The sequence below is a fragment of the Condylostylus longicornis genome, unplaced genomic scaffold, assembly GCF_029603195.1.
Source record: "Condylostylus longicornis isolate FDR11 unplaced genomic scaffold, ASM2960319v2 ptg000130l, whole genome shotgun sequence".
In the NCBI taxonomy this organism is placed as follows: domain Eukaryota; kingdom Metazoa; phylum Arthropoda; class Insecta; order Diptera; family Dolichopodidae; genus Condylostylus; species Condylostylus longicornis.
Genome location: NW_026578098.1, coordinates 458,584 through 469,909, shown reverse-complemented (window position 1 = coordinate 469,909; position 11,326 = coordinate 458,584).

Here is an 11,326-nt window from a genome sequence, read left to right as displayed (position 1 = left end):
GTCATCTGTCATCTGTCATCTGTCATCTGTTATCTGTCATCTGTCATCTGTCATCTGTCATCTGTCATCTGTCATCTGTCATCTGTCATCTGTCATCTGTCATCTGTCATCTGTCATCTGTCATCTGTCATCTGTCATCTGTCATCTGTCATCTGTCATCTGTCATCTGTCATGTGTCATCTATCATCTGTCGTCTGTCATCTGTCATCTGTCATCTGTCATCTGTCATCTGTTATCTGTCATCTGTCATCTGTCATCTGTCATCTGTCATCTGTCATCTGTCATCTGTCATCTGTCATCTGTCATCTGTCATCTGTCATCTGTCATCTGTCATCTGTCATCTGTCATCTGTCATCTGTCATCTGTCATCTGTCATCTGTCATCTGTCATTTGTAATCTGTCATCTGTCATCTGTCATCTGTCGTCTGTCATCTGTCATCTGTCATCTGTCATCTGTAATCTGTCATCTGTCATCTATCGTCTGTCATCTGTCATCTGTCGTCCGTCATCTGTCATCTGTCATCTGTCATCTGTCATCTGTCATCTGTCATCTGTCATCTGTCATCTGTCTTCTGTCATCTGTCATCTGTCATCTGTCATCTGTCATCTGTCGTCTGTCGTCTGTCATCTTTCATCTGTCATCTGTCATCTGTAATCTGTCATCTGTCATCTGTCGTCTGTCATCTGTCATCTGTCATCTGTCATCTGTCATCTGTCATCTGTCATCTCACATCTGTCATCTGTCATCTGTCATCTCACATCTGTCATCTGTTATCTGTAATCTGTCATCTGTCATCTGTCGTCTGCCATCTGTCATTTGTCATCTGTCATCTGTCGTCTGTCGTCTGTAATCTGTCATCTGTCATCTGTCATCTGTCATCTGTCATCTGTCATCTGTCATCTGTAATCTGTCATCTGTCATCTGTCATCTGTCATCTGTCATCTGTCATCTGTCATCTGTCATCTAACATCTGTCATCTGTCATCTGTCACCTGTCATCTGTCATCTGTGATCGGTCATCTGTCATCTGTCATCTGTCATCTGTCATCTGTCATCTGGCATCTGTCATCTGTCATCTGTCATCTGTCATCTGTCATCTGTCATCTGTCATCTGTCATCTGTCACCAGTCATATGTCATCTGTCATCTGTCATCTGTCATCTGTCATCTGTCATCTGTCATCTGTCATCTGTCATCTGTCATCTGTCATCTGTCAGCTGTCATCTGTCATCTGTCATCTGTCATCTGTCATCTGTCATCTGTCATCTGTCATCTGTCATCTGTCATCTGTCATCTGTCATCTGTCATCTGTCATCTGTCATCTGTCATCTGTCATCTGTCATCTGTCATCTGTCATCTGTCATCTGTCATGTGACATCTGTCATCTGTCATCTGTCATCTGTCATCTGTCATCTGTCATCTGTCATCTGTCATCTGTCATCTGTCATCTGTCATCTGTCATCTGTCATCTGTCATCTGTCTTGTGACATCTGTCATCTGTCATCTGTCATCTGTCATCTGTCATCTGTCATCTGTCATCTGTCATCTGACATCTGTCATCTGTCATCTGTCAAATGTCATCTGTCATCTGTCATCTGTCATCTGTCATATGTCATCTGTCATCTGTCATCTGTCATCTGTCATCTGTCATCTGTCATCTGTCATCTGTCATCTGTCATCTGTCATCTGTCATCTGTCATCTGTCATATGTCGTCTGTCATCTGTCATCTGTCATCTGTGATCTGTCATCTGTCATCTGTCATCTGTCACCTGTCATCTGTCATCTGTCATCTGTCATCTGTCATCTGTCATCTGACATCTGTCATATGTCATCTGTCACCTGTTATCTGTCATCTGTCATCTGTCATTTGTCATCTGTCATCTGTCATCTGTCATCTGTCATCTGTCATCTGTCATCTGTCATCTGTCATTTGTCATCTGTCATCTGTCATCTGTCATCTGTCATCTGTCATCTGTCATCTGTCATCTGTCATCTGTCATCTGTCATCTGTCATCTGTCATCTGTCATCTGTCATCTGTCATCTGTCATCTGTCATCTGTCATCTGTCATCTGTCATCTGTCATCTGTCATCTGTCATCTGTCATCTGTCATCTGTCATCTGTCATGTGACATCTGTCATCTGTCATCTGTCATCTGTCATCTGTCATCTGACATCTGTCATCTGTCATCTGTCACCTGTCATCTGTCATCTGTCATCTGTCATCTGTCATCTGTCATCTGTCATCTGTCATCTGTCATCTGTCATCTGTCATCTGTCATCTGTCATCTGTGATCGGTCATCTGTCATCTGTCATCTGTCATCTGTCATCTGTCATCTGTCATCTGACATCTGTCATATGTCATCTGTCACCTGTTATCTGTCATCTGTCATCTGTCATTTGTCATCTGTCATCTGTCATCTGTCATCTGTCATTTGTCATCTGTCATTTGTCATCTGTCATCTGTCATCTGTCATCTGTCATCTGTCATCTGTCATCTGTCATCTGTCATCTGTCATCTGTCATCTGTCATCTGTCATCTGTCATCTGTCATCTGTCATCTGTCATCTGTCATCTGTCATCTGTCATCTGTCATCTGTCATCTGTCATCTGTCATCTGTCATCTGTCATCTGTCATGTGACATCTGTCATCTGTCATCTGTCATCTGTCATCTGTCATCTGACATCTGTCATCTGTCATCTGTCACCTGTCATCTGTCATCTGTCATCTGTCATCTGTCATCTGTCATCTGTCATCTGACATCTGTCATCTGTCATCTGTCACCTGTCATCTGTCATCTGTGATCGGTCATCTGTCATCTGTCATCTGTCATCTGTCATCTGTCATCTGGCATCTGTCATCTGTCATCTGTCATCTGTCATCTGTCATCTGTCATCTGTCATCTGTCATCTGTCACCAGTCATATGTCATCTGTCATCTGTCATCTGTCATCTGTCATCTGTCATCTGTCATCTGTCATCTGTCATCTGTCATCTGTCATCTGTCAGCTGTCATCTGTCATCTGTCATCTGTCATCTGTCATCTGTCATCTGTCATCTGTCATCTGTCATCTGTCATCTGTCATCTGTCATCTGTCATCTGTCATCTGTCATCTGTCATCTGTCATCTGTCATCTGTCATCTGTCATCTGTCATGTGACATCTGTCATCTGTCATCTGTCATCTGTCATCTGTCATCTGTCATCTGTCATCTGTCATCTGTCATCTGTCATCTGTCATCTGTCATCTGTCATCTGTCATCTGTCTTGTGACATCTGTCATCTGTCATCTGTCATCTGTCATCTGTCATCTGTCATCTGTCATCTGTCATCTGACATCTGTCATCTGTCATCTGTCAAATGTCATCTGTCATCTGTCATCTGTCATCTGTCATATGTCATCTGTCATCTGTCATCTGTCATCTGTCATCTGTCATCTGTCATCTGTCATCTGTCATCTGTCATCTGTCATCTGTCATCTGTCATCTGTCATATGTCGTCTGTCATCTGTCATCTGTCATCTGTGATCTGTCATCTGTCATCTGTCATCTGTCACCTGTCATCTGTCATCTGTCATCTGTCATCTGTCATCTGTCATCTGACATCTGTCATATGTCATCTGTCACCTGTTATCTGTCATCTGTCATCTGTCATTTGTCATCTGTCATCTGTCATCTGTCATCTGTCATCTGTCATCTGTCATTTGTCATCTGTCATCTGTCATCTGTCATCTGTCATCTGTCATCTGTCATCTGTCATCTGTCATCTGTCATCTGTCATCTGTCATCTGTCATCTGTCATCTGTCATCTGTCATCTGTCATCTGTCATCTGTCATCTGTCATCTGTCATCTGTCATCTGTCATCTGTCATCTGTCATCTGTCATCTGTCATGTGACATCTGTCATCTGTCATCTGTCATCTGTCATCTGTCATCTGACATCTGTCATCTGTCATCTGTCACCTGTCATCTGTCATCTGTCATCTGTCATCTGTCATCTGTCATCTGTCATCTGTCATCTGTCATCTGTCATCTGTCATCTGTCATCTGTCATCTGTCATATGTCGTCTGTCATCTGTCATCTGTGATCTGTCATCTGTCGTCTGTCATCTGTCATCTGTCACCTGTCATCTGTCATCTGTCATCTGTCATCTGTCATCTGTCATCTGTCATCTGTCATCTGTCATCTGTCATCTGTCATCTGTCATCTGTCATCTGTCATCTGTCATCTGTCATCTGTCATCTGTCATCTGTCACCAGTCATCTGTCATCTGTCATCTGTCATCTGTCATCTGTCATCTGTCATCTGTCATCTGTCATTTGTCACCTGTCACCTGTCATCGGTCATCTGTCATCTGTCATGTCATCTTCATCTGTCATCTGTCATCTGTCATCTGTCATCTGTCATCTGTCATCTGTCATATGTCGTCTGTCATCTGTCATCTGTCATTTGTCATTTGTCATCTGTCAAGTGTCATCTGCCATCTGTCATCTTTCATCTGTCATCTGTCATCTGTCATCTGTCATCTGTCATCTGTCATCTCTAATCTGTCATCTGTCACCAGTCATCTGTCATCTGTCATGTGACATCTGTCATCTGTCATCTGTCATCTGTCATCTGTCATCTGTCATCCCACATCTGTCATCTGTCATCTGTCATCTGTCATCTGTCATCTGTCATCTGTCATCTGTCATCTGTCATCTGTCATCTGTCATCTGTCATCTGTCATCTGTCATCTGTCATCTGTCATCTGTCATCTGTCATCTGTCATCTGTCATCTGTCATCTGTCATCTGTCATCTGTCATCTGTCATCTGTCATCTGTCATCCGTCATCTGTCATCTGTCATCTGTCACCTGTCATGTTACATCTGTCATCTGTCATCTGTCATCTGTCATCTGTCATCTGTCATCTGTCATCTGTCATCTGTCATCTGTCATCTATCATCTGTCATCTGTCATCTGTCATCTGTCATCTGTCATCTGTCATCTGTCATCTGTCATCTGTCATCTGTCATCTGTCATCTGTCATCTGTCATCTGTCATCTGTCATCTGTCATCTGTCATCTGTCATCTGTCATCTGTCATCTGTCATCTGTCATCTGTCATCTGTCATCTGTCATCTGTCATCTGTCATCTGTCATCTGTCATCTGTCATCTGTCATCTGTCATCTATCATCTGTCATCTGTCATCTGTCATCTGTCATCTGTCATCTGTCATCTGTCATCTGTCATCTGTCATCTGTCATCTGTCATCTGTCATCTATCATCTCTCGTCTGTCATCTGTCATCTGTCATCTGTCATCTGCCATCTGTCATCTGTAATCTGTCATCTGTCATCTGTCATCTGTCATCTGTCATCTGTCATCTGTAATCTGTCATCTGTCATCTGTCATCTGTCGTCTGTCATCTGTCATCTGTCATTTGTCATCTGTAATCTGTCATCTGTCATCTGTCGTCTGTCATCTGTCATCTGTCGTCTGTCGTCTGTCATCTGTCATCTGTCATCTGTCATCTGTCATCTGTCATCTGTCATCTGTCATGTGTCATCTATCATCTGTCATCTGTAATCTGTCATCTGTCATCTATCATCTGTCATCTGTCATATGTCAACTGTCATCTGTCATCTGTCATCTGTCGTCTGTCATCTGTCATCTGTCATCTGTCATCTGTCATCTGTCATCTGTCATCTCACATCTGTCATCTGTCATCTGTAATCTGTCATCTGTCATCTGTCGTCTGTCATCTGTCATCTGTCATTTGTCATCTGTCATCTGTCGTCTGTCGTCTGTCATCTGTCATCTGTCATCTGTCATCTGTCATCTGTCATCTGTCATGTGTCATCTTTCATCTGTCATCTGTCATCTGTCATCTGTCATCTGTCATCTGTCATCTGTCATCTGTCATTTGTCATTTGTCATCTGTCATGTGTCATCTGCCATCTGTCATCTTTCATCTGTCATCTGTCATCTGTCATCTGTCATCTGTCATCTGTCATCTGTCATCTGTCATCTGTCATCTGTCATCTGTCATCTCACATCTGTCGTCTGTCATCTCACATCTGTCATCTGTCGTCTGTCATCTGTCATCTGTCGTCTGTCATCTGTCATTTGTCATCTGTCATCTGTCGTCTGTCGTCTGTCATCTGTCATCTGTCATCTGTCATCTGTCATCTGTCATCTGTCATCTGTCATCTGTCATCTGTCATCTGTCATCTGTCATCTGTCATCTGTCATCTGTCATCTGTCGTCTGTCATCTTTCATCTGTCATCTGTCATCTGTCATCTGTCATTTGTTATCTGTCTTCTGTCATCTGTCATCTGTCATCTGTCATCTGTCATCTGTCATCTCACATCTGTCATCTGTCATCTGTAATCTGTTATCTGTCATCTGTCATCTGTAATCTGTCATCTGTCATCTGTCGTCTGTCATCTGTCATTTGTCATCTGTCATCTGTCGTCTGTCGTCTGTCATCTGTCATCTGTCATCTGTCATCTGTCATCTGTCATGTGTCATCTATCATCTGTCGTCTGTCATCTGTCATCTGTCATCTGTCATCTGTCATCTGTCATCTGTCATCTGTCATCTGTCATCTGTCATCTGTCATCTGTCATCTGTAATCTGTCATCTGTCATCTGTCATCTGTCATCTGTCGTCTGTCATCTGTCATCTGTCATCTGTCATCTGTAATCTGTCATCTGTCATCTGTCATCTGTCATCTGTCATCTGTCATCTGTCATCTGTCATCTGTCATCTGTCATCTGTCTTCTGTCATCTGTCATCTGTCATCTGTCATCTGTCATCTGTCATCTGTCATGTGTCATCTATCATCTGTCGTCTGTCATCTGTCATCTGTCATCTGTCATCTGTCATCTGTCATCTGTCATCTGTCATCTGTCATCTGTCATCTGTCGTCTGTCATCTTTCATCTGTCATCTGTCATCTGTCATCTGTCATCTGTCATGTGTCATCTATCATCTGTCGTCTGTCATCTGTCATCTGTCATCTGTCATCTTTCATCTGTCATCTGTCATCTGTCATCTGTCATCTGTCATCTGTCATCTGTCATCTGTCATCTGTCATCTGTCATCTGTCATCTGTCATCTGTAATCTGTCATCTGTCATCTGTCGTCTGTCGTCTGTCATCTGTCATCTGTCATCTGTCATCTGTCATCTTTCATGTGTCATCTATCATCTGTCGTCTGTCATCTGTCATCTGTCATCTGTCATCTGTCATCTGTCATCTGTAATCTGTCATCTGTCATCTGTCATCTGTCATCTGACGTCTGTCATCTTTCATCTGTCATCTGTCATCTGTCATCTGTCATCTGTCATCTGTCATTTGTCATCTGTCATCTGTCGTCTGTCGTCTGTCATCTGTCATCTGTCATCTGTCATCTGTCATCTGTCATCTGTCATCTGTCATCTGTCATCTGTCATCTGTCATCTGTCATCTGTCATCTGTCATCTGTCATCTGTCATCTGTCATCTGTCATCTGTCATCTGTCATCTGTCATCTGTCATCTGTCATCTGTCATCTGTCATCTGTAATCTGTCATCTGTCATCTGTCATCTGTCGTCTGTCATCTGTCATCTGTCATCTGTCATCTGTAATCTGTCATCTGTCATCTGTCGTCTGTCATCTGTCATCTGTCATCTGTCGTCTGTCATCTGTCATTTGTCATCTGTCATCTGTCGTCTGTCGTCTGTCATCTCACATCTGTCATCTGTCATCTGACGTCTGTCATCTTTCATCTGTCATCTGTCATCTGTCATCTGTCATCTGTCATCTGTCATTTGTCATCTGTCATCTGTCGTCTGTCGTCTGTCATCTGTCATCTGGCATCTGTCATCTGTCATCTGTCATCTGTCATCTGTCATCTGTCATCTGTCATCTGTCATCTGTCATCTGTCATCTGTCATCTGTCGTCTGTCATCTGTCATCTGTCATCTGTCATCTGTAATCTGTCATCTGTCATCTGTCGTCTGTCATCTGTCATCTGTCATCTGTCGTCTGTCATCTGTCATTTGTCATCTGTCATCTGTCGTCTGTCGTCTGTCATCTCACATCTGTCATCTGTCATCTGTCATCTGTCATCTGTCATCTGTCATGTGACATCTGTCATCTGTCATCTGTCATCTGTCATCTGTCATCTGTCATCTGTCATCTGTCATCTGTCATCTGTCATGTGTCATCTATCATCTGTCGTCTGTCATCTGTCATCTGTCATCTGTCATCTGTTATCTGTCATCTGTCATCTGTCATCTGTCATCTGTCATCTGTCATCTGTCTTCTGTCATCTGTCATTTGTCATCTGTCATCTGTCGTCTGTCTTCTGTCATCTTTCATCTGTCATCTGTCATCTGTCATCTGTCATCTGTCATCTGTCATCTGTCATCTCACATCTGTCATCTGTCATCTGTAATCTGTCATCTGTCATCTGTCGTCTGTCATCTGTCATTTGTCATCTGTCATCTGTCATCTGTCATCTGTCATCTGTAATCTGTCATCTGTCATCTGTCATCTGTCGTCTGTCATCTGTCATCTGTCATCTGTCATCTGTAATCTGTCATCTGTCATCTATCGTCTGTCATCTGTCATCTGTCGTCTGTCATCTGTCATCTGTCGTCTGTCATCTGTCATCTGTCATCTGTCATCTGTCATCTGTCATCTGTCATCTGTCTTCTGTCATCTGTCATCTGTCATCTGTCATCTGTCGTCTGTCGTCTGTCGTCTGTCATCTTTCATCTGTCATCTGTCATCTGTAATCTGTCATCTGTCATCTGTCGTCTGTCATCTGTCATCTGTCATCTGTCATCTGTCATCTGTCATCTGTCATCTGTCATCTCACATCTGTCATCTGTCATCTGTCATCTCACATCTGTCATCTGTTATCTGTAATCTGTCATCTATCATCTGTCATCTGTCATCTGTCATCTGTCATCTGTAATCTGTCATCTGTCATCTGTCATCTGTCATCTGTCATCTGTCATCTATCATTTGTCATTTGTCATCTGTCATGTGTCATCTGCCATCTGTCATCTATCATCTGTCATCTGTCATGTGTCAACTGTCATCTGTCATCTGCCATCTGTCATCTGTCGTCTGTCATCTGTCATCTGTCATCTGTCATCTGTCATCTGTCATCTGTCATCTGTCATCTGTCATCTGTCATCTGTCATCTGTCATCTGTCATCTGTCATCTGTCATCTGTCATTTGTCATTTGTCATTTGTCATGTGTCATCTGCCATCTGTCATCTGTCATCTGTCATCTGTCATCTGTCATCTGTCATCTGTCATCTGTCATCTGTCATCTGTCATCTGTCATCTGTCATCTGTCATCTGTCATCTGTCATCTGTCATCTGTCACCTGTCATCTGTCATCTGTCATCTGTCATCTGTCATCTGTCATCTGTCATCTGTCATCTGTCATCTGTAATCTGTAATCTGTCATCTGTCATCTGTCATCTGTCATCTGTCATCTGTCATCTGTAATCTGTCATCTGTCATCTGTCGTCTGTCATCTGTCATCTGTCATCTGTCATCTGTCATCTGTCATCTGTAATCTGCCATCTATCATCTGTCGTCTGTCATCTGTCATTTGTCATCTGTCATCTGTCATCTGTCATCTGTCATCTGTAATCTGTCATCTGTCATCTGTCGTCTGTCATCTGTCATTTGTCATCTGTCATCTGTCATCTGTCATCTGTCATCTGTCATCTGTCATCTGTCATCTGTCATCTGTCATCTGTCATCTGTCATCTGTCATCTGTCATCTCACATCTGTCATCTGTCATCTGTCATCTCACATCTGTCATCTGTTATCTGTTATCTGTAATCTGTCATCTGTCATCTGTCGTCTGTCATCTGTCATTTATCATCTGTCATCTGTCGTCTGTCGTCTGTCATCTGTCATCTGTCATCTGTCATCTGTCATGTGTCATCTATCATCCGTCGTCTGTCATCTGTCATCTGTCATCTGTAATCTGTCATCTGTCATCTGTCATCTGTCATCTGTCATCTGTCATCTGTCATCTGTCATCTGTAATCTGTCATCTGTCATCTGTCATCTGTCGTCTGTCGTCTGTCATCTGTCATCTGTCATCTGTCATCTGTCATGTGTCATCTATCATCTGTCATCTGTCATCTGTCATCTGTCATCTATCAACTGTCATCTGTCATGTGTCAACTGTCATCTGTCATCTGTCATCTGTCGTCTTACATCTGTCATCTGTCATCTGTCATCTGTCATCTGTAATCTGTCATCTGTCATCTGTCATCTGTCATCTCACATCTGTCATCTGTCATCTGTAATCTGTCATCTGTCATTTGTCGTCTGTCAGCTGTCATTTGTCATCTGTCATCTGTCGTCTGTCATCTGTTATCTGTCATCTGTCATCTGTCATCTGTCACCTGTCATCTGTCATCTGTCACCTGTCATCTGTCATCTGTCATCTGTCATCTGTCATCTGTTATCTGTCATCTGTCATCTGTCATCTGTCATCTGTCATCTGTGATCTGTCATCTGTCACCTGTCATCTGTCATCTGTCATCTGTCATCTGTCATCTGTCATCTGTCACCTGTCATCTGTCATCTGTCATCTGTCATCTGTCATCTGTCATCTGTCATCTGTTATCTGTCATCTGTCATCTGTCATCTGTCATCTGTCATCTGTCATCTGTCATCTGTCATCTGTCATCTGCCATCTGTCATCTCACATCTGTCATCTGTTATCTGTCATCTGTCATCTGTCATCTGTCATCTGTCATCTGTCATCTGTCATCTGTAATCTTCATCTGTCATCTGTCATCTGTCACCTGTCAACTGTCATCTGTCATCTGTCATCCGTCATCTGTCATGTGCCATCTGTCATCTGTCACTTGTCATGTTACATCTGTCATCTGTCATCTGTCATCTGTCATCTGACATCTGTCATCTGTCATCTGTCATCTGTCATCTGTCATCTGCCATCTGTCATCTTTCATCTGTCATCTGTCATCTGTCATCTGTCATCTGTCATCTGTCATCTGTCATCTGTCATCTGTCATCTGTCATCTGTCATCTGTCATCTGTCATCTGTCATCTGTCATCTGTCATCTGTCATCTGTCATCTGTCACCTGTCATCTGTCATCTGTCATCTGTCATCTGTCATCTGTCATCTGTTATCTGTCATCTGTCATCTGTCATCTGTCATCTGTCATCTGTCATCTGTCATCTTCATCTGTCATCTGTCATCTGTCACCTGTCATCTGAAATCTGTCATCTGTCATCTGTCATCTGTCATATGTCGTCTGTCATCTGTCATTTATCATTTGTCATCTGTCAT